The sequence below is a fragment of the Bos mutus genome, chromosome 26, assembly GCF_027580195.1.
Source record: "Bos mutus isolate GX-2022 chromosome 26, NWIPB_WYAK_1.1, whole genome shotgun sequence".
Classification (NCBI taxonomy): Eukaryota; Metazoa; Chordata; class Mammalia; order Artiodactyla; family Bovidae; genus Bos; species Bos mutus.
Genome location: NC_091642.1, coordinates 7351428 through 7375321, shown reverse-complemented (window position 1 = coordinate 7375321; position 23894 = coordinate 7351428). Strand labels below are relative to the sequence as shown.

The following is a 23894-nucleotide window of genomic DNA, read 5'->3' as shown; positions in this document are numbered from 1 at the left end:
ACACGGGCAGGCCCTGGGAGCCTAGACCTGCAGTCCTACTGTGCTCCCCAGGACTCAGACAGCCACCGCCTGGGTAGGAAGGTCATGTGTACACGGAACCACTGAAGATGCTTCCAGAGCCCCTCCGGACAGAAACCACTTCGCTGCCCTTTAAATAAAATCCAGCCTTTGACTTTTCCTGTTAATAAATTCCAGTGTTTGGGCAACTTTTCTCCCCTGGGCAAGGATGGGAGGGCAACGCAGTCTCAGGGTGGTCGTAGCAGCTTCTGGACCCCAGAACCTCCCAGCAGCCGGGTCCCCAGGCTGGGAGGACTCGGGTCTCCCAATGGGCTGGTGGTGTCATGTCCCACTCCCCCCTAACCCCATACCCAAGGAAGAACCGTCAAGAGTGTGGAAGCCACCCAGGGACAAGCAGCTCAAAATGCTGCTTCAAACAGCCCTTGTCCCACTGGGGCACCAACCTTTCAGCAACTAAACCCCAGGCTCCAACCTCTTTGCATCTGGAAGCTCCCCCAAATATTCTAAGCACGTGGTCACGGCTCTGCTGCACTCACAGTATGCGTGTCAGCTCACGGATGACCCCCCCAAAGAGGCCAAGGATGCTTAGATGGAAATCTCAGGCCAAGAATCAAGGTCAGGGGCGTCTGAGCTCATAGGCATCAGGAGGTTTGCTAACACTGAATGCTGGCAAAATGCACTGGGAGTCACTCCGCCCGGTGAGCCCTCTCCCTGCCCTGAGCGCTGGGGCACCGGGCACAAACCGCAAGCCCTGAAAAGACAGCTCCAGCAACAACCAGAACACTAATAAGTGCAATGATCCCCACTTAACAATTTCAAAAATTCAAAGACTCATTTCATAAAATTTCCCCCAAATGAACAAACACAGAGAGTATTTTAAGACTACGAAGAGTGAGCTGGCGGTAGCTTCCTTCCCAAAGTCCAACAGAGACCACTCACAAGCACGTCCTCTGGGTGCAGAGGGGCCGGCCTTCATCATACACCTCCTCCTGAGAGAAACCAGGGTCCCCTGTGACACACAGGAGCTGGCAAAGGTGGCAGTGGAACCCAGGACCCTGGCTCCGGGGTGGGACGCCAACCCAGGTGACCCACCGCTGATCCTCCCACAGGAAAGGGCGCTGGTCCCTGCAGGCTGCCCGCCAACCAGCCTCCTCGACCACAGACTGGGGGGCTGGTCTCTACCTGCGGGAAGCCAGGCTAGGCCGTGAGGGATGCCCTGCACCCCTAGAGACACAGGGACCAGCCTGGGCATGCAGGAACCCGAGAGCAAACACTGCCTGGCTCTCTGCTCAGCCACTTCCCCATTGAGAGAAGAGGAAGGAGCCAGTGACCCGCGGTCACTCCCAGGCCCTCTGGACATGGAGCCGGCAGCCGTTGTGGGCAGAGGAGGCACCTGTCCCCAGGCACCTTCCAAGAGGGGCTGGCGGAACCCGGGGAGGAAGGTGAGCAGCTGTTGTGTGTGTGCGTCCCTGGAGAGTCCAGGGACAATGACCGGAGGTGTACAGAGGCACGAGGTGTGGGTGTGGAATTGCCCGCTTGGAGGAGGAGGGGGCCCCTTGGGGGGCTGGGGGAATTAATGGAGCAGATAAAGATTCCAACCACAGAGTCTACCCAGCCTGGGCCAACTTCCTTAAGTGTCCTTAACTTCCTGAGTATTCTTCCCTGCGGTGACACGGTGGGACCCACTCAGGCAAGTCTGTCTGCTGAGCCTGGAGGGTCCCCCTGAGCCGGCGGAACCCTCGGACACGACAGACATCCGAGAAAACCCTGGCACCTCACACGAACACCCAGGTACTTCCCCACGCTTCCCAGGCTGGCCTCGCTACTGTCAAAGCGGGAAAACTGCAGCGGTGGTGGGCAGGATGAGGGAGGGCGGACCCACCACAAGGAGCTCCTGGGACCTCCCTTGGTGGCCAAACTGGTCTGCAACCACACCACACGGCTTTTACACAGCGTTGGACAAAACACGCAGAATTGCACGCTGAAAGGGTGAATTTTACTGTACAGAAAGTGTATCTATATAGCATTCTTAAAAAGTTGATCCCAGGACTTCCTGGTGGTTAAGTGGTTAAGACTCTCAACTCCCGGGACATGGATTCAATCCCTGGTGGGGGAACTAAGATCCCACAAGCCATGCTGTGCAGCCAAAATAAAAATAAGTAAATAAAATAAAGGGGCTTTTCAGGTGACGCAGTGGTAAAGAATCCGCCTGTCAATGCAGGAGATGCAAGAGACTTGGGTTCGATCCCCTGGAGAAAGAAATGTCAACCCACTCCAGTGTTCTTGCCTGGAGAATACCACGGACAGAGGAGCCTGGATGGGGTCACAAAGAGCCAGATACGACTGAGTACGGCCCAGCAACAAATAAAAAGATAAAATGCTGTGTCTGGTGGTGGTAAATCTGGCCCTCTCTCTTGGCCTCCCCAGCCCCACCGACTGCCCCACACCTTATACTCTTTACTCCAACAAAGAGAGAATAAGAATAATGATAAAAACAATAAAGCCCACACTGGAGAGAACTCGGGGTGCAATGTTGAGGGTCTGTCATGCATTAACTCATTGAGTCCTCACACAAATCAGAGATGGATACGAAGAACGCCCACCCACCTCGAGGGCACAAGGAGGCAGGGACCTTCCCCAGGCCTGCAGCTGAGCCCCAGGGTCGCCAGGATGGGAGGTGATGTCTGCAGGTTCCATACTCAAAGTGTTAGTCACTCAGTCATGCCCCTATGACTCTTTGCAACCCCATGGACTGTAGCCCACCAGGCTCCTCTGTCCATGGGATTTTTCCAGAGAAGAATACTGGAGTGGGTTGCCATTTCCTTCTCTAGGGGATCTTCCCAACCCAGGGATCAAACCTGGGTCTCCCACACTGCAGGCAGACTCTTTACCATCTGAGTTACCAGAGCCACCCAACACAGCACTTCCTTGGGCCAGAAGAACAGCCCCCTGGTCTGGAGAGGACTCACCCTCCACCCCTGCACTTGGGATGCACCCTGCCCCCATCCCAGCTCTCTGAACTTCAGAGTAAATCCTCCTTGCTCTTGCCTGCAGCCTTGGCATCGGTCACACAGTAGGAGCTCTATTTGCTGAAGAAGCAGATCTTTGTTCAACAGGCAATTTTCAGAAGCAGCAAGTGCATCTCAGTGTCACAGCATCAATTTCCACAAATCAATCCCAATTGAGCTACCTTAGCATATGCTGTAAAAATTTTAAACCCTATGCATAAAATACTATACATCCATTTTTATTTGATCTACTAAGTTATAAAGCTTTCCTCAATCTCTTAAAGGTGGTTTTCCCAGTAATGCATAACTGCTTAATTGGGAAGTGTACAAACCATAATTACACTGCCTAACACGACAACATTGCTTATGGGAATATCTCTGTTCATGTATTCTGCTTTATTTTGTATTTAATCTCTATTAAGATGTCTATATGAAAATAGATAGGTATGCTAGTCTTCATAGACACCATAAATCATAAAGTCATTTCCTTGCTAACCCAAGTCCAAAAGCAGCCCCCAAAGAGACTACTGGGGCCCCAAAGGCTCCAACTTCTCATATTTAAGCACAGTTGGTAAGCTTTCAACGTGTGGCCCCCTTAGTTCTGTGCCACTCTGCCAGGTAAGGGTGACGGCAATGGCTAGCATTTCTCTCACAGAAAGTGGCTTGGCCTGACACTCAAAAAATACCCCAAACTGCCCCCCAGAAAGCAGTTACTCAAACCAGAAAGGGCAAATTCTTTCCTGTTCCCAAGACCACAGTTGCCAACCTCATAGCAAGAGGCAGGTGGAGATCCCTTAAATCCTCGGTGGACACTGTACATGGCCTTTCAAGTTCACTCTTCAGCTGGCACAGGGCATGTGCCACAGGCTCCTCCAGACCTCAACACAGGGGTACCACCCTGCACGTCTCTCTGCCTTGGAATGTGTACACACACACGCTCCCCATCCCTAGAACTATCTGAATACACAGCCATTCTCTAAGCAGCCTGGTGTTGGAAAAAAGAACCACTTCAGATTCTGCACCATCGTTTATTAACTGTAAGCCCATCCCTGTATTGGGAAAGCCTTACCACCTCCTACTGAGGTCATCACCAAAACAAAACAAGCAAGTGTATGATAAGGTGTTCCTAAAAAGGGACCTACGAACTGTATGATAAGGTGTTTCTACAAAGGTGTCCTCGATACAGCAACATAAGCGATCAGCCTCACTGAAGCTAATCAATAAATTCTATATTGATTCAATACTAATCAATACACTAATCAATAAATTCGCCAAGGTAAAAAAGGATTTGCCACAAAACGTGTTTATCTGCATTTCTGAAACAGAAAAGTGTCATCCCCAAATCTGCTTGGCAACATGGATGAAATAACGCAGAAGCAAGATTAAAAAGTCGATGCAGACTTTACTTGCCCATGTGGTGAGGTGGGAGTGCCTCCTGCTGACCTCTGCCTTCAAAGACAGTCACCAACTCCGCTGCACCGGTCCTCGGCCTGTGTATACAGACTTTCAAAGTGCACTCCACTGCCAGCGCGGCTCATACCTTACTAAAAGGTAATCTGTAAAAACAATTTGTCTTACCACTAGGCTATGACGCTCAGACCAGCCTCCTCCCCGTGAGCACTGCTGACTGGTCAGAAGAGACAATTAAATGTCAAGTGCATCGGAACAAAGACCCAGCTCCAACTTTTAACGGGCGCGCGCGCACACACACACACACACACAAAATTTCCCTCAAGTCCCTCAGAATATTGAGTGCTGGTTGAGGGGGTAGAACCCCCGCTTAAGCCAAAAAAAAATGAGACTGGGTCAGGCAGAAATCCAGATTTCCACTTTGAGATCTATTCATTCAGATGGGGGAAGAGTATTCAAATATAAAATCCTTCTATCATTGGTCATGCCAAATGTTCAAAAACTAGACTCAAGTTGTGTGGGTATGTGTTGGGGGTGTGGTTTGTTTTTAAAGAAAGATGGTGTGCATGCAGTTGGCAGGCTCCAGACTGGCTGCGTTGAGAACCCCCTCCTGGCGGTTCTCAGTCCAGATGTCCCTTAGGTGGAGCCCCAGGAGACTGACTCCCAGCCAAGGGTGCCCTGGGGCTCCACCTGCTCCAGAGGCCACCCTCTTAGGGCACCTGGGCAGCCAGCAGCCCTCCCCGGGGACCGTGAGTCACTCATGTGAAAACCACCAAGCCCACAGCCAGCTTCTTGCCACTGACTGTGTGCCCAACTCACCTGCTCCCTTCTGATAAACAGCACACAGAGGACCCCTCCCTATTCGTGTGTGTGCGCGCGCGTGCACGCACGTGCTTGTGTGCTTAGTCGCTCAGTCGTGTCCGACTCTCTGCGACCCCATGGTCTGTAGCCTGTAAGGCTCCTCTGTCCATGGACTTTTTCAGGCAAGAATACTGGAGTGGGAAGCCATTCCTTTCTCCAGGGGATCTTCTGGACTCAGGGATCAAACCCGGGTTTCCTGCATTGCAGGCGAATTCTTTTCGGTCTGAGCCACCAGGGGAAGACCCCAATCCCAACTCTCTGTTCTAGATGAAACGAGACACAGCGTGCACAGGAGGGGCGGGGCAGGGGCAGGACACTTACTCAGTTACCTAAGAACCACCAAATCTGCAGATATTGCCACTCTTTTCCTCCATCACCAACGCCAAGAGTATCAAACAGCTCACGTTCGAACCCTTCCCACCTGCATCAGCCTTCCTTTCTGTGCACATGTGCAAATGTGGCAATAGGGCATTCTGGCCCCTGATCCCCGAAATGCCCTTGCGTTCCACCACTGGCTGCCTCCCAAAGGCATTTGCAAGGATCATCTCGCTTCACAAGTGACGTTTCTTTTAACAGTATGAATTAAGCCAGAGGAAGCTGCTGCTCCATGAAATGACCAGCCACCCTGAAGGTGACGATCGATCTCTTCCACAGGCTCCAGAAGGACATGTTCCCTAACCCCAGTCCCCCGCCCTCAACCGTTTCTCGCTCACCTGACCCAATGGGGCAGCTGGGAGCAGCGGCGCAGCAGGGGGTGGGGGTAACCGGTCCACACCCAATGTGCGTCTGGCCCTGGGGGGCAGCCAGCCCATTTCTAAGAGTGAGCGACTGCCCCGTGAGGAGATGATTTCCTGGCCCAGATGGGGACACACAAACACCCACAGCACATCGGACACCCAGCTGGACCCAGGCGGGCCACCAACGCTGCTGCTGACCGAGTGCCCACCACGTGCCAGGAAGACAAACCCAACACGTGGTTCTCTGGGAAGCAAGTTCACTGCTGCTGTGCTCCAGATGCTCGGACGCTCCTACTCCAGTAGGACGAAGGGGACACATGAAAGCAGATGTGTGCGGAGAAGGGGACAGGGAGAGGGCCTTGTCCCAGACAAACACCCAGGGCGCTCCTCCGCCATGCTTTTACCTCCTCTGGGAAGAGGAGCCGAGCGGCATCACCAGCAGACCCCTGCGGCCCAGGGCGCCGCCTGTAATCGGGCAGAGGAGGCGCAGCACCCAACCCCTCACTCGTTCTTCCTTCTCTGGGAAGGGAAAGTAGGTCTTAAATAGAAAGCAAATATTTTACTGGGCATCCCTCAGAGGGACCTAACACCAAGTCACACCCCACCATCTAAAAACAACCTTCCTGAACGGTTTTCGGTTCATCACTTAGGCCCCAGGAATCACTCCCTACCCAAGCCAGCCTCCCCTCCACCCTCCCAGCCCTGTTTAGGTTGCTATTTTTTTTGGTATATAGTTTCATTTTACTAATTTTTTTATTAATTTATTTTTTACTGAAGGATAATTGCTTTACAGAATTTTGCTGTTTTCTGTCAAACCTCAACATGAATCAGCCATAGGTATACATACATCCCCTCCTTTTTGAAGCTCCCTCCCATCTCCCTCCCCACCCCACCCCACCCCTCTAGGTTGATAAAGAGCCCCTATTTGAGTTTCCTGAGCCCTAGAGCAAATTCCCATTGTATAGCAGTATTTCTTTAAGAGGACCAGGGCCTGAAACTCTCACCCCAAACACTTCTTCCTGGGCCCCACCCCCTTCACCTGGGGCTTCCCCTGACTCTGGGAGACTCATTCACCGCTTTGGTGCAAAGGATCAAGTCTCCATCCCCCAGAGGACCCATTCCCTAGGACAGGACCCACCCACCATCTTGCCTAGCAAGATCTTGCCTGTCTCCTACCCTGCACAACCAAAGCAATCAAGCCCCAGGGAACCTTCTCAGATGTCCCCTGAAGGCAACCCCTCCCCTTCCAGTGCCTCCATCAAGATTTCCTGAGCTCTTTCCAGGAATGCAAAAGAAAATCTGCTCCTCAGGGCACACAGAACCTCAGTTCAGTTCAGTTCAGTCACTCACTCAAAAAGTCAGTGACTTTTGTGATCCCAAGGACTGCAGCACAGCCAGGCTTCCCTGTCCATCACCCACTCCCGGAGTTTACTCAAACTCCTGTCCATTGAGTCGGTGATGCTATCCAACCGTCTTATCCTCTGTCATCCCCTTCTCCTGCCTTCAATCTTTCCCAGCATCAGGGTCTTTTCCAATGAGTCAGTTCTTCACATCAGGTGGCCAAAGTATTGGAGTTTCAGCTTCAGCATCAGTCCTTCCAATGAATATTCAGGATTGATTTCCTTTAGGAAGGACTGGTTGGATCTCTTTGCAGTCCAAGGGACTTTCGAGAGTCTTCTCCAACACCACACTTCAAAAGCATCAATTGCTCAGTGCAAGAGCAACTAATTTACTTCTCTGTTTATTTTGTATTTATAAATTTAACACACTGGCACAGTGGTAAAGAATCTGCCTGCAATGCAGGAGATGCAAGAGATTCAGGTTCCATCCCTGGGTAGGGAAGATCCCCCTGGAAGAGGAAATGGCTACCCACTCCAGTATCCTTGCCTGGAAAATTCCAAGGACAGAGGAGCCTGACTGGCTACAGTCCATGGGGTCACAAAAGAGTTAACTGATTGATTGAGCACACACACAGGGCTCATTAGGGCAAAATCTGTATGGAAGTAAAGTAGATGGTGATTCTTGAAAAATTCAAATTGGATTTCACTGGTGGCTCAGTGGTAAAGAATCTGCCTGCCAGTGCAAGAGACTTGGGTTTGATCCTTTGGTCTAGAAGATCCCCAGTGCCTTGTTGTTAGTGGAGAGAAGGGTGGGGTCAGTGCAGGGACCACTTTTTGACCATGCCTGTAGCTGGGAGAAGGAAATGGCAACACACTCCAATATTCTTGCCAGGAGAATCCCATGGACAGAGGAGCTTGGCGGGCTATAGTCCATGGGATCACAAAAGAATCAGACTCGACTTAGCAACTCAACAACAACAACATCAGGCCTGATTTAAGCACTTTATTCCAGTTGAGGTATTTCAAATCCTAAAAGATGCTGCTGCGAAAGTGCTGCACTCAATATGCCAGCAAATTTGGAAAACGCAGCAGTGGCCACAGGACTGGAAAGGTCAGTTTTCAATTCAATCCCAAAGAAAGGCAATGCCAAAGAATGTTCAAACTACCGCACAACTGCACTCATCTCACATGCTAGCAAAGTAATGTTCAAAATTTTCCAAGCCAGGCTTCAATAGTACGTGAACCATGAACTTCCAGATGTTCAAGCTGGATTTAGAAAAAGGAGAGGAACCAGAGATCAAATTGCCAACATCTGTTTGATCATTGAAAAAGCTAAAGAGTTCCAGAAAAACTTCTTCTTTATTGACTATGCCAAAGCCTTTGTCTGTGTGGATCACAACAAACCGTGGAAAACTCTTCAAGAGATGGGAATACCAGACCATCTAACCTGCCTCCTAAGAAATCTGTATGTATGCAGGTCAAGAAGCTACAGTTAGAACTGGACATGGAACAAAAGACTGGTTTCAAATCAGGAAAGGAGTACATCAAAGCTGTTAACTGTCATCCTGCTTTTTTAACTTATATGTGGAGTACATCATGAGAAACACTGGGCTGGATGAAGCACAATCTGGAATCAAGATTGCTGGGAGAAATATCAATAACCTCAGATATGCAGATGACACCACCCTTATGGCAGAAAGTGAAGAAGAACTAAAGAGCCTTTTGATGAAAGTGAAAGAGAAGAGTGAAAAAGTTGGCTTAAAACTCAACATTCAGAAAACTAAGATCATGGCATCCAGTCCCATCACTTCATGGCAAATAGATGGGGAAACAATGGAAACAGTGACAGACTATTTTTTGAGGCTCCAAAATCACTGCAGATGCTAACTGCAGCCAAGAAATTAAAAGACGCTTGTTCCTTGTTAGAAAAGTTATGACCAACCTAGACAGCATAATAAAAAGCAGAGACATTACTTTGCTAACAAAAATCCTTCTAGTCAAAGCTAGGGTTTTTCCAGTAGTCACGTAGGGATGTGAGAGTTGGACTATAAAGAAAGCTGAGCACCGAAGAATTGATGCTTTTGAACTGTGGTGTTGGAGAAGACTCTTGAGAGTTCCTTGGACTGCAAGGAGATCCATCCAGTCCATCCTAAAGGAAATCAGTCTTGAATATTCATTGGAAGGACTGATGCTGAAGCTGAAACTGCAATACTTTGGCCACCTGATGCGAAGAACTGACTCCCTGGGAAAGATCCTGATGCTGGACAAGATTGAAGGCAGGAGGAGAAGGGGACGACAGAGGATGAGATGGTTGGATGGTATCACCGACTCCATGGACATGAGTTTGGGTAAGCTCTGGGAGTTGGTGATGGACAGGGAAGCCTGGCGTGCTGCAGTCCCTGGGGTCACAAGGAGTCAGACACAACTAAGCGACTGAACTGAACTGAAACGCTTTATAAATATGACCTCATCAGACCCTCGCAGCCCACCCTATTCTTACTCTTGCTTCAGATTCAGCAACACAGCCCTTTGCAAGGGCTCAGGAAATTACAAATGCACTCACAGGTCTCACGTCATCCTTCCTTTTTTTCCCACGCTTTCTAGAACAGTCTGTCACATCTGACGCCTGCTCCCCTGCTGGTGGTGATGGGTGTTAACGTTGAAGCAGTGCCCTTCCTCCCTCAGCCCAGCCCCAGTCCTGGGAAAGGAGGCCTTTTGCTGGGACCTCTCCCACACCATCAGAGAAAAAGTGCCCAGGTAACACTGAGATCCACCCAGTGCTCCAAAGTGGGCTTCCGGGGTGGCCCAGAGAAAAGCTTTTGGATCCAAGCCTGGAGCCGGACATGCCAAGTAATCACCAGGTTGCAAAACTCCCAGCTACAAGCATGGTCAAAAAGTGGTCCCTGCCCTGACCCTGCCCTGCTCTCCACTAACAAGGGCACCCAGACCCGACTCCCATCAGTCAGTCACTCCCCCTCCAAGACCTCAGCCCACCCACTGCTGCTCAAGAGGATGAAATAAATTAGGAAAAAATCCTTTAATCTCCCCTGCAGAGAAACCTTTCCAAGAACCAGAGTTATACTTGCAACGTACATTTCAAGTGGTTCTGCTGAGCTGTGAGTGGCGTCTATGCTCTCGGGCCATCTGAGACGCACGTACATCAAGAGCGCAACCCAGACAACCGTTAGTCACAAGCCCTCTCCCTTCCTGCCCCTGGGACACGGGGAGACTCAAGTAAGGCAAGCTCACAATTATCGCAAAGAAAACTCAAACCACTTTGAGCCGCTTCCTCTGCCCACTACTTGGGGGAGTACGTCTGGCCAGTTTTAGGGAAGGGAAACAAAAAGTCACCCACTGTTCAAAGCCCTCCTTAAATATCCAGGAAGACATCATTACAGATAGAATTCCAACATTAATTCTGAAATCTCCTGGCTTTTGTCAGATGAAGCCACATTCTAAATCCCAGGCTTAGTCGAGAAATGAGAAGAAAGGATGTTTGTGTGTGGAGAAAAAAAAACCCCAAAAACTCAGCCCTGAGCAAAAAGCAGCAAACATCTTGGAGGAAGGGGGAGATTAAACAGAACTCTGCACAAGGTGGAGAAAAACTGGGTCTTGGGAAACCTGGTGTACTCACCAACACAGGCGTGTGGAAACTGATCCCATTTCCCTTGTGCTGTGCTGGAGGGCCGAGCCCAGGGGCCTTTCTGCTGAGCCAGGGGTCCCTAAACCCGGGGCCGGACAACGATATATATCTGAAGACCCAAAAGATGTTCTGGGGCCATCTGCAAATCTAGCTCTCGACTGGCCCCGGCTGACAAAACTATGAGAGCCACCAGAACATTCCTGGGGAGAAGGCGATGGCACCCCACTCCAGTACTCTTGCCTGGAAAATCCCATGGACAGAGGAGCCTGGTGGGCTGCAGTCCATGGGGTCGTGAGGAGTTGGACAAGACTGAGCGACTTCCCTTTCGCTTCTCACTGTCATGCATTGGAGAAGGAAATGGCAACCCACTCCAGTCTTCTTGCCTGGAGAATCCCAGGGACGGGGGAGCCTGGAGGGCTGCCGTCTATGGGGTCGCACAGAGTCGGACACAACTGAAGCGACTTAGCAGCAGCAGCAGAACATTCCTGTGTTGTTTAGTTGCCCTAAGATCCAGCCACATCCACCCTCCAGGCTGAACGACCCCAAGGAAGCAGCTTCTCCACTGAGCACTTCGGAGGCCTAAGAGGTGGTGAGTTGGCCCAAGGCTGATCCCAGCAGGGCTGCAGCCCGCCACACACCCCCGCTTTCCCATGGGGAAAGCAGAACGGAGAACCTGTTCAAAAACTGCAGGGGGGTGGGGGGGCTTAGACAGAATCACGGGGCATAATCCTGACCCAAGCTGGCGCTGAGCCACCACACTGGGGCTAACCAGGTGAAGTGGTAAAAAGAACCCACCCCGAGCTGCCCTCAACTCTCTGGGAATAGGCAGAACCCAAAGTTTGAAACAGGCAGTCTTTAGCATCCCTTACCACCATCCCCCGCCCACCCTACTGGAGCCCTGGGGCATCAGCAAAGAATTCAGGGATCTATTTCCCAAGCACACACGTGTCTGCAAGCACACACGTGTTCAACTAAAGGAAGAGAGGCGTTGCAGGGCAGGAAGATAATCTCATAATTAAAGGAAAGCCTGTTTTTCAGGAAAATCTCCATCTCGTGGGGACCTTACCCTAAAGGAAGCCAAGGTCAGTCAGAGCGCTCCCACATCACCTGCTCCGGGTGCCTTTCAGGTGAGTTAATCACTCAAGGCAGGGCCAGTCTCCAGATTTCAGGACACACCCAACTTTGTGCCATTCCCTTTCAATTCTCTGATAGCCTCTGTGAAAAGAAAGCTGCTCCTTTTGTTCGGGAGTATTCATTCAAATTCCTTTCCAAGGCCAACACAAATGCAGGGCAGCAACCCAAAGGAGGTTTACCCAGCAGAATCAAGTTTCTGGGCAGTTTTTACAGGAGTGGTGCAAACAAGACTATTCCGATTAGGTGAAATCCTCACCATCTCCCTGGTCTCTTCTCCCAGATTCCCCACGATGAACACAGGGGTTCACTCCCACTGGAAGACGTGCATAATGAATCCAGCAGGAAAGAGGGAACAGCCAGAGGGAGGGAGGGGAGCGCCCCAACCACCTCCAGCCCTTCCCCCAAGCAAGGGGAACCTGCCGGGAAGGAGACTGAGATCACTCACCCGGACCACAGACTTGTAAATCCGAGCCTTACCTACTGGTAGAAAAGGCACCTGGCCACTAAATCCAATTTTACCACCAAAAAACCCCAAACACTGAAAGCTATCCACATAATCCCAGGGCCAGCGTGTGTGCGTGCTCATGTACACACATGTGTGTTTGGGGGAGGGCTGCCCTTCAGCGACATCCCCCAGATAGAGACAAGGGAAAAGCGGATCAGGAGGACAGAAGGGGTCGGACGTGGGGAGCACAGCAAAGCCACCCCCAAAGGCACCCAAGTCCCAAATCAAAAGCCAGAAGCAGCCTCAAACAATCACAGAAAAACCAGAGCCAGGTGGAGCTGGCTTCTGGCCCTCTAAGTGGCTTAACCTCCCGCCCCCCACTCTGCTTCTTGATTGGTGAAACAGTGACCATTACTTCTGCCTGGGAGAGGCTGGACCAAGGCCCTGTGCCCAGCCCTCAGGGTCCTTCTGGTGTCTGCTCTTTGCCTGGACAGTGAGTCTGTGGTCCAGAGGGAGAACTCTCCCCCCACCCCTGCACCCAACAGGGCCCATCTACTGAGCCTCAGGCTTCTGCTCAGCAGCCATGCTGTTCATTAACTCAGAAAGCTGAGTGAATTTAAAACAGGCCTGGTCCAGGAAACCATCTAGAAACCCTTCGTTGGCATTAGATCGTGAGATCCCAACAAAAGACCACTAATCAAAGACGGAAATTAAAACAAGCCAGACTTCTCATAGCCCCATGTGATCTGGAAGGCAACTCTGGGCCTGAGAAAGACCATTGTTTCGGTGAAGCCATCTGAACCCTGGGGAGAAAGTGCCAGATGTGGGGCAAGCCTTAATGCTCACCTCCCCTCTGCTCTCAGGGCAGCGGGGAAGAGCCCCCCCACCAGGGGGCTGGTCCTCATCTCCAGGAGCTTCTTCAAGTCCCAGCTCAGCCACCTGGAGGGCAGGAGCACGCCCTGTTCCCGACACCTCACCCACCTTGTTGTGAAGGTTCGATGCAAACACTGGCCAAGCGTCTTAGTGAGAGTGAGAAAGATACTAAACAGAGGCTCAATAAAGGGTAGTCCGCAGTGTTATCACAAAAACAGAACAACGACTTAAATAGCCTGTAAGCACTACGTGGGTAACAAGTTAAGCCTGCGGGGCGAGAAAGCGCCAAACAGAGAAATTCCTCCTCCAAGGAGAAGAGGGGTGCAGAAAGGAAAAGTCATCCCGGCTCTTCACTTTCTGGCCGCAGCCTCTGGTCACATGGCCCATCCGGCTCCCAGCCTGGAGAAGCCTGCAAAGGCCCGGGAGCCCTCGGAGCTACGGCCGCGCTCTTCGCAGTTCAAGCGAAATACCCCGGATTCGAAGGTGGCGGCGGAAACTGCGGCCTCAACACCGCCCCAGGGACAGGATGCGGAGCCGGCCAGGCCCCGGCCAGGCATGGGACCGTCTACCAGCTCGTTGCATCTGAGCCACCATCGTGCAATGAACGAACCTCCCTGTCCGGTGGGGGGGGTGGCGGGCGGGACCACACACGACTCCAGCTCTAAGGTCCCCGGAGTCTGCGATCGTCGAGTGGGGTTGGCTGGGGCACGGTCTAGCGGGATACCTGCTTCTGCTCCAAGCCTCGCTCGCGGGGTCGGGGCCCACCTCGGTGTCATGCGTCCTCTCCCGGCTCCTTCCAGGTACCGGCCGGGGGAGGGGTGGCTGGCGGGGGCTGGGAAGGGCGCGGGCCAGCCCGCGGGTGGGCGGCCGCGAAGGGGAGGGACCCCGCACGGGGCTGCGGGAGGTGGGAGGAGGAGGAAGTGGGCACTGCGGGGGGGAAGGGCCATCTCTAGCGCCTCTCGACGGCGGCCCCGCAGCGGGAAGCGGCTCCCTATCTACAAGTGAAAGGGCGAAGCGCCGGGGGAGGAGCGCTTCCGGCAGAGTCGGGGTCAGCTCTGTGGATGGGGTGGGTGTGGGGGTGGCAGGTACAACAGATAGCCGAGGGCCCCCTCCCCCGGGGGCAGGGAAGGATCGCCGGGGCGAGGCCGCAGGCGGGCGGTCTTCGGAGGCGGAGCCTTCAGGTAAGCCAGTCTGGAGGGGAGGGAAGGAGCCGCCGGGTCCGCGGGCTCCCGGGGGTCAGGTGGACCTCACCTTCGGGGCTGGGGTCCCAGAAGCCCCGAACCCCAGACGCCAGGAGACCCCGTCCTTCCAGCAAGGCCCAGCACCCCGGCTGGCGGGGCGCGTTCGGGGCGGGGCAGCCGCAGACCACGCCCCCCTCCAGGTAGCGCGCGGCCAGGTAGGGCGGGTTTGCCTTCACCCAGGCCCCAGCTTTGCCCTCCCCGCAGCACAAGGTCGAGCAGGGGCCCGGAAGTCGCCCTGCGGTCAGTCTGGGCGAGACGATGGGGTTCCCCGGGCGCCCGGGGCCCCCAAACTCCAGCTACGGAAACAGGAGGCGGAGATCAGCCTCTTTATGACTTGGCAGAGGCAATTCAACATTTCTTCCTCGCATAAAATAGGAATTGCTCTATTTACCTAGCCCGCAGGAGCGTCGTGAAGATTAATGACTGTGAAATGTTCTTAAGATCAAAAACATTCTGAGATTTTACTTGTAGGCACTTATATGTCCATATTGCTATCTGCACGGCAAAATATACTCTTTATTGATTGCCCCCCTGGAGTGACTTCTAGCCCACGACCACAAAGCGCTGAGGAAATGGAATCAGGTACATCACTGTGTCCTTCCTGTACCTGGAATACGGGCAGAAAACGTGGCATCCACACTGGGCCTCTGGCTTCATCCAGGCCCCAAGGGGCAGCTGGAGGAATCAGCCAGCATTGCAGCCCACACAGTTCACTGTCTGAAGAGAAGCTGGAAAGAAACTTTCCAAAATGTTTATCACACCACCAGGAAGAAATCGCAGCATTCCTACCCCTCAGTTCCTTAGCAGCTGCCCCCAAGCATGGGCTGCCCTTGAGGTGTGTGTGTGGGGGGGGGGGGTCTCTGCTGTTTGGAAAGCCTCTGCCCCACGCAGGGGCCCAGTGGTCAGTCAAGTTCAGCCAGTGCTAGGAGCCCACGCAGCCCATCTGGCCTGGAGCTCCCACAGCAAGGCCTCCCTGGTGTCACTAGCTCTCTGTCCCTCCCAGCAAAGCATGCCCGTGTGACCAGGCGAGGCCGCTCCACTTCAGTCCCCTCGACCATCCCTGGAAGGGGCTTTCTGAGCTCCGAGCCCACCCCAGTCCCCTTACCCCCTCCCCCATCCCACTCCCCTTGCTCCCTGCTGGCCCAGGCTGCCCTCCAGGTGGGCAGACCCGGAAGGTGCAACACCCTACGGGCTCCTCACCATCCAAATGGGTGTGAGGCCCACCTGGGGCTGAACAAGCAGACTTTGTTTGCACTTCTGGACCGACCGCACTAAACACATCCATTAGCCAAAGAATCAAGTCCCAGCCAGGGTTCCTTCAGCAGGAAAGGTGCACACGGTAAAGGTGGCCTCTACCCACGACAGCCAAGGAAATTCACCTGAAGGTCCTCCCGCCCCCTACCCCCATCCCTCCACACAGACTCACACACCTGGGGCCGCTACAAACAACACAATCACTTGCAGGTTGGATGCAGGGCATTTTCACCCATCAAGCTTTATAAATTGCCATGCTTGGGGAATCAGGCCAGAGGAGCTGACCTCTATGATCTCGGTCTCCTGTTCTTTCCAAAGAAACTTCCAGGGATTCCATGACTCCATAATGAAGTTTTTGTTCGTCCTGTGCTGAAGTCCAGATTTCAGGCATGGCTGGAGCAGAGCAGTGAGTTTAAAACCCTGTGGCCAGCCTGGGCACTGCAGAGAGACCTACACATTCCCCATGTGATGAACTCTGTTCAAAGGCCCTTCCAAGATTCTGCCACAACCTGGGCTGGGATGAGACACAGAAAAGTGGCCACGACTTCGAACCAATCTTCAAGCCAATTAATAGCAACTCAAGTCATAACTAAGGATTTACTTTAATGCAAAAAGCACCTTTCTGAGCACTTTTGAGAGGGAGGGAAAGTAACAATGTAAAGTTTTGTTGTTGTTGGGTTTTTTACAAGCCCAAAGGATTTTAAGAATCACAGGGTTCTGTTGGAAAGCACCGCCTCCCCCCATCCCAAGACATGTTTGGACTCTCAGTGAACAATACCCAAAGGCAGGCTGCCCACCAAGTTCAAGCAACAACAGCTATTCGGGATTAACATCCCCTAAATACCATCCGATGGTCCTGGGGATAATGAAGGCTCTATTACTACCCAGAAGCAAAGTCACAATTCTCCGTGAAAGGAAAAGCATCCCTTACATGAATCCATGAGTAAGAACCCAAGTGTCTTATCACTGTTGTTTTGACTATTAAGCCCAACCTTAAGGAACCATCTGTTACATTTCGTTACAGAAACAGTTAAAGCAGATCATTTCTAGAACATTCACTCAAGGAAGAACCGTGCTAGATACAGGTGGAAAGTCAACTGGCCCCCAAAGTTGTAACCAAAGCTCCTCACCCCAATCAGAACGGGCATCAATCAGGCCTCAACAAGGAGCCAGGGCCACACTGCCCCCAGTTCTGGGAGGGGCGAAAAAGGTCAAAAGGAGTGCCTGCCCCTGTAGCAAGAGTTTGGGCCCCACTTGGGAACCTCAGCTCCCATCTGCAAGCAGGAAGCTTGGTGAATGGAGGAAGAAGATGCAACTCAGAGGAACGTTTCCAGAAATAGCAGCAGCTGTGCAGCAAAATACAAAAATCCAACCAATACTCATTTTCACTGCACTTCCCCTAACACCACCAACAAACCCAAAACGACTTTAATGTGAGGGAAATAATAAAAATAAACACCACTGCTTCCTGTGACTTCAGATGCCTTGATTTCTGGTAAGGGTTGAGTATGATTTCTGAAAATTGCATTCCAGGGAGACAAAAAGTTTGCCTCGTGTACGCTTTCTTTGAAGAACCCTGTTATCTGCTTTCAGAATCTTGTCTCCAAAAAAGTAGATCACTGAGAAGAGAAAGCACACAAAGTTCCCTGGCAGTCCAGAAAAGACCACCTTCTAAGAAAAAGTCTGGAAAGGGAGCAGGCCAGCGGCTGGGCAAAGACGGATGACTGCGAGCCTGGTTCCCACCCGTGTGCAGCTCCTGAAGTTTCTGTGTTCCCGAGCAGTTAGAGAATGAAGCTGCCCCTTGGCTCCCACTGTCAACATTCCGCACAAACAATGGCCTGGCCGCTCACCATTGTACATTCTGTATTCATCTGCGAATCCCGGTTTTTAGCACAATGTGCAAAGCCCTTCTTTTCACTGGTGCAGTCCTGAAGGCCCAAGTGTAGCTGTAATTTCGGCTGGAAACACTAATAATGATGCTAAGAGCAAACTACACATGAAGCTGGGACGTTAATTTGTTCAGATTATTAGAGTCACACTGATGGCACTTGGATACTACTGTCCATTAAATCATGATCAAAAGAAAGGCTGAACACCTTAAAGATGGTTCTGAAGTTTTTAGCAATTATTAAGTATAATTTTCCAAACCCAGACATAGGTATGTTTAAAAAAAAAGAAAAAAATCCCTTTCATGAGTCTTTGATACATATTCCATCAAACACACACTTGAACAAAAATTAACTTCAAAAGGTTAGGTGAGGGTGGTAGGGTGGGGAGTTTTATATTTTTCCTTCTTTCCCAGGACGCTGTAACTTTAACTGTAGCAGCGTAAATTAGGACATGCTTACCAGCTGGAAAGGAGAAAACTGATACTGCCCAGGCAGTATAGCCTCTGAGAGCATATCCATTCCAGCGTTTTCCTGCGCCTGCTAAAGTCTGCAGGAGGGGAAGTCCACACAAGCATTCCTTAGCTAGCGAATCGCACAGGAACCTTCTTGGAGAACAAGGCGCAGCGTTTCAATACGCGGTGTTAAGTATGAGTAGTCTATTCGAAGGGTCAAGCAAACTGCACTCCCGTTTTCTTAATTACTACGAAAATGTGTTCCACCGCTGTAAGTGAACTATCAGCCAGGCGGTGGAAACACTACCGGAATTGTGCTCTGAAGAACAGATAAATTTCCTTTCCCAAACATGTCCTATATGAACATATATTTGTGGCCAGTATCAGGAACACGAGACACTTGGACTGCTACTTTCGCCGATAGATCATTCACAGAGGGACCCAGGCTTGTACTCACATACCTTATGGTGACAGCCCTTCTCTATCGAAATGACAGTGGTAAAAAATGACAGCTGGGGTGGCCGTTCTATGGTTGCTGTAAACGCTTTACATTTTTTCCATTTAGGGAAAAGTGTTAAGTGCAAAGGGGATAACTTTGCCTTCAAAAATGATTCATAATGGAGAGAACGGTTGGCAAATGGCTTTGGGGCGTTAGACCCCAGCGGGGCCACCCTTTTGGTTTTGAACCTCAAGGATTTCCAATGGTGTGAGCCAACCTGAGCTCCCTTGGCCAGAATATTTTAACAGCAATAAAATTCTTTCCCACTCCTGCACTGTGCTTAACGCAGTATGTTTAACTATGTACACACTCATCCTTTACCTGGTCGCTGGCTACTCAGAGCACTAAAAAAGTTCCAGGTTAACTTTGCAGTTTTGTTTGTTGCTGTTGCTGTTTGTTGCATTTCGTCTCTCATTAAAACACTTTTCAGACTTATGAATAGGATTTCCTTCTGGAGTTTTACAAGTCAAGAGTAAACGTATTGATTATTCCCTGAAAGGGTAACTGATGGCTAGTTAATCATTATACAGATAGCAAGTTTTCCTGTTTCATCTTGTGTACACGACCAGATTAACAATGCCAGGGAAAGCAAACTCGACTTTGCAGGAACAGGTGTGCCCTGAGTCTTAAAAGGCCAAAATATCTCACAAAGTATGTCACTGGTGTATTTTTACAATGCTAGTAGTATTTGTTTTTAAGTAGCCAAACTTTTAAACTTTTTTAACTTTAAAGACACACACTTTGCAAATATTTCTTCACCTAGTCAATGACTAAGTGCCAGACATAAGTTGCAATTCCAGCCCCGAAAAGAAACCCTCTTAAGGACAGAGGTTTTTGTTGGGTTTTTTTTTTTTTTTTTTTTGCTGTTGTTGCTTAAATCACAGATAAGAGATGGTAATTCGCCTTGCCCCTCACCCAGGAGAACACCCAGTTAAGGGACAGTTTCAAAGATCCCAACTGAAATCTTAAATAGTAGGGCTCTGAGCTCAAATCCACAGAGCTACAGAGAGCACCCTCCACCCAGCTGTTATTAATGCACAATCAGAAAAGAGGACAAAAACAAACCTAGCTTTATCTCCACCACCCCCCCCACCCCTTGCTTTATCAACAGGAAAAAGAAATAAACCAAAAGGCACCTAGTCAGATCCAAAACAAGCTCCAAACCCAAGATTCATAAATTTCCTCTAATAACTGTTTTCTACAGGGACAAACAGGGGTCCCTACCCCTCGGGCACAGAAAACCAATCAGTGTCATAAATTCCCTTTGCCTTCAACCCTCACTCCCTGCTACCAGGGACAGAGTTGGGGGAGGGGGTGACCCCGCATAAACACTTGCCCTAAACCCCTCAATGTTCTACAGAAATATGCTGCCGTATTTCCTTTGTTTGGTCCTGTTATACTTGATCAAGTGTGAACTATTAAACTGGTTTCATTAAAGGCAAGTGCATTCACAGCTAGCATCTAACTTCAATGGCAACTGGAAGCATATTTTGCAAGAAGGAGGGCCTGGTTTTTTGCTTGAAATCTACCATCTCATTAACTTTTCTTTTGGGGGCAATAAAAAGGGCACTAGGGTTTTTACAGGAGAGTGTCAGAGCCGCACAGAGATCTGATGCTAGACAAAAGGATATTTAGTGTTTCAACTCTGGGATAGGGTCCCTGGTACTTAAAAAAGAGAAAAGAAATCCTGTTTCAACATGAAAGCTGCTCTGACTGAAAGTGTTAATTAGCATTTTGAATATTACTTTGTAATTGCTCTAAGAAGTACTCTTTGAAATCAAATGATTATAAAAACAAGATCCTTAAAAGTCCCATTACTTCAAAATGTAGGGGGAAAAATTTTTTTTTTAAATCAAAACAGTGGAATTCTCCTAAGCACATGAAAACTGAAGTTCTACTTTGACAACCATGGAGGCAGAACAGCAGTTAAGAACTGAAAACGAGGTAAATTTTAAACTTGTCTTTGAACCCAAGCACCTAACAGAGAAGAGTGTCTTCTTTGAAGGAGTAGAAAAGTTTGATTTATTTCACCGAAGTCGGGAGGCAGAATCACTTAGTAAACTAACCAAAATAAACGTCCCCTCCAAATTATCCATGTCAGATAAAAATATACCAGTCTCTACAATATCCAACAGAATTGCAAATAAGGCACTTAGCATTTTAAATTCTCAATGCATATTTATAGGATAGAATTCTCTGGTCTACCCTTCGAGCCACTCACGTCTGACTCTCTAAGAACTTAACCCGATCTCCAGTCTTCAAATTAAAAAAAAAAACACGGGGAAAAATCCAGAAAGATGTGTTTACCCCGGAGAGAGCAAGTGAGCCTGGCGTGACGACGCAGGCCACCGCCACCAACCTCCACCGCCAAGGACGCAGATCAAGCGGGGATTTCTACGAAAAATTCCTTTCACTTGTTAAATACTAAGCACGGGGACCCTTGGAGCCAACAGCTGCTTGGGCCGCCTCCGGAAAAAGTATTCGGGGAGCTGGGAGCACTACATACACTCGCGGGCGCACTCACACTCGGTGTCCGAGACCATCGGCGGCGGCGGAAAGCGAAGCCACCGGAGGGAGTGTGTGCGCGTGTGTGTCTCGACGCGGCCGGCGGTGACCGCGCCGAGCTCCTGGGCCCGCGGCCTCCCAGCACCCGGGCGCTGCGTGGGCAGAGGGCGACCGGCCACGCCGCGGGCCTCTCCGGCTGGTGAAGGGCCACCGCGCGCCCCGGATCTCGCGCGCCCGTGTCCAACTTGCCCCGGGGAGCTGGGAAGAGCGCCAGGCAGAGAAAGAAAGGCACTTCCCCTCGGCCGCGCGGGTCGGTCCGGCGCCGCTGAGGACAAGGAGGAAGAGGCGATCGCGGCCGCTCGGCTGTCGCTGCGCCGCGCCGCGCCGAGTCCCCGCCGCCCGGGGCGCGCCCTCGCCAGCCCCTCCTGCGAAACTTTTTCTTTTGGGTTCGCCCCACCCGAAAAGTGCGGCCAGGGCGGGGGGAGGCGGGCGGGCGGGCCGGGTTCGCGGCGGCCTCGGCAGCGGCGGGCGAGGAGGAAGTGGTGCCGGCGCGAGCGCGGCCGGGCAGAGGAAATGCCCGGCCAGCTCGGCCCCCGCCCGCGCCCGTCGCCCGGCTCGCCCCGGGCCCCCGCCCCGCTGCGACTTTGGCGGGCCGAGCCCGGCGCGGCAGTGGCGGCGGCGGCGGCGGCGGCGGCAGATGTGGCCCGGCTGCCCGGAGGAGCCAACAATGCGGGGCCGGCAAAACAAAAGGGTTCCACTTCGCCTGCGTTCCCGTCTCTCACTTGCGCTCCCGGGGCGCCGCGCGGGATCCCCTGCCAGCAGGGGCCGCTCCCCTGGGGGCCCGGAGCCGCGCGCGCCCCGTTTTCCCAGCGGACCCCCCGGTCCCCGCCCCCGCCCCCGCCCCGCAGGCCCCAGGCCCCGTGCGCTCGGACTCCCGGTCCCGGGGGATCTGGCCGTATTGTCCCCGCGGCACGCCGCGCGCTCGGCCTGGGTCGCTGGCGGCCCCCGCGCGCGCGCGCACCCACCGGCCTCGGGGAACGGGAGCCGGGGGCGCCTAGGAAACCGTCGCCGAGAGGCCGCCACCGCCGCTGCCCTCCGGACGCCGCCGCACTCGGGGTTTCTTTTTTTTTTGCCAATCCTGATGGGAAGGAAGGTGACCGCCTACTTCGCATTCATCAACTCTCATCACAACAACAAAAATCCTGGCGCAAACAGCGGCCAGCGGGCGTGATCGGCGGCGGCGGGTGGAGGGGAGGACGGCAGGCAGGGACCCCCAGGCCTGCGCCCACCCCTCGAGCGCCGAACGGGGACACCGGGCCGGGGGTGGGGGGGCGCAGACCAAAGATGTCCTCGGATGCCGGCTCGGTGTCCTTCGCCCTCCTCCTCCTCCCCCAGTGGCGCAGTGAGGCGCGGGCGCGGCGCCCCCCAGCCCGCGGCTGCAGGTGAGGCGGGGGCGGCAGCGGCCCCAGCCCTCCCCCAGGCCCCCCCCCCCTTACCTCGTCCCGGGCCGCCGGCGTCCACGGCGAAGGGCGCCCACCCGGGAGGCGGCGGCGGCGGCGGCAGCGGCGGCGGCTCCCGCCCCTTCCACCCCACCCGGCGGCGGTGGTGGCGGCGGCGGCGGCGGCTGTGCGGGCCCCCCGGGTCAGCGCGGCATGGCTCCCGGCTCCGTCCCTCGCTCCTCGGGCCGCCGCCGGCTCCTCTGGGCCGCTCCCGGGCCACCTTAAAATGACACACGCACACAGGGACACACACACAAAAACTTAATCTCTCCAGCTCCCCGCCCCTCCCCCCTCCCGGCCTCCCCTCCCCTCCGCTCCGCTCCCCACCCCAGCCCTCCCCTCCCCTTCCCTTCCTCCTCCTCCCCTCGCCGCCGAGCCTCTTCCTACTTCCCCACCCACCCCACCCCTTCCTCCGCCCACCCGGCTCCCGATCCTCCCCAGCCCGGTCCCGGCCCCGCGCCCGCCCGCCCGCCCGCCGGGAGGGGGCCGCCCTGGGGGTCCCCGGCCCGCACCCGCCCCGCGCCGCGCTCACCCCCGAGAGGATGCTGTTTCCAACTTGGATCGGGTTGGGTGGGGGGGCGGGGGAAGGGAGCGTCCGGGAAGCCGAGCGCCTCCCGGCTATTTGCTCTTCTTTATTTGTTTTCTCCTCCGGGGAAGGAGGAGGAAAACGAAGAGAAAAGGAAAGGGAAAGAAGCGGCACGGCCGCGTCTCGCGGTGGCCGCCGGCTGCGCAGGAGCGAGGCGGGAGGCGAGGTGAGGGTCGCCGCTCGCTCACTCCTCGCTCCCTTTTTTTTTTTTTTTTTTTTTTTTGGGCAAAGGCGGGGTCTCTCTTTGCAAACCAATGACACAACCCCACATGGGCCGGCCTCGCCCCCTACAGATACTCCTCACTACAAATCGGCTCTCTCGGGGGATTAGTGGCTCCGCGAAAGTGCACACGGGCACGGCGGGCGGGCGAGGGGGCCGGGCGCGGCGGGCACTCCCCGGCCTGGCCCCGCCCGGGAGGCCCTGGAGACGCGCTGGGGCCTCGGGGCAGGGGCCGGGCGGGGTTGAGGGGGGTCCGGCGGCCGCGGCCGGGAGCCCGGCC

General features: G+C 53.1%; 1 protein-coding gene across 5 annotated transcripts in view; it reads right to left on the bottom strand.

The window, feature by feature from the left end:
* Positions 1-23552, bottom strand: part of CTBP2 (C-terminal binding protein 2) — a 168814-nt gene extending 145262 nt beyond the window's left edge. For 2 of the 5 annotated variants that reach the window (XM_070363536.1, XM_070363542.1), the window contains exon 1: positions 22806-23091. The gene's annotated coding sequence lies outside the window, so the exon portion shown is untranslated. Of the gene's footprint in view, positions 1-14720; positions 14740-22334; positions 22354-22805; positions 23092-23340 lie in introns of those variants that run through there. The other 3 variants (XM_070363537.1, XM_070363539.1, XM_070363540.1) reach the window with 3 other exon arrangements.
* Between the last annotated feature and the right edge of the window lie 342 nt (positions 23553-23894).